Here is a 329-nt window from a genome sequence, read left to right as displayed (position 1 = left end):
GCATACGGCGTCGCTGTCGCCTCTGTACAGAGGTTCTATGTCTTGGTGAGACCAGGGTGAACACGAATTCCGCGTCGTCCGGTGTCACTCTAACTCCGGACTTAGTCTTCGTTCAGTGGATAACGTGCCACTCCACGCGCATCTGAAGGGCCGCGCCCAAAGTGCCTCGGACTCTGTCCGACCACGCCATGAATGGCATGCAGCGACTGCTTCGCAACAAGCCAGTACTCTATGGTTTACGTGCCACTTCACGTGCATCACAGGGGCCTCACCCTCGATGCCTCGATGCCTCGGCCCTTGGCCGACCATGTCACGCATGACATGCAGCC

Source organism: Plasmopara halstedii (genome assembly GCF_900000015.1).
Source record: "Plasmopara halstedii genome assembly, contig: Scaffold_322, whole genome shotgun sequence".
NCBI classification, from domain to species: Eukaryota; Oomycota; class Peronosporomycetes; order Peronosporales; family Peronosporaceae; genus Plasmopara; species Plasmopara halstedii.
The sequence above is the reverse complement of the archived record's forward strand: the minus strand, read 5'-3'. Positions refer to the sequence as shown.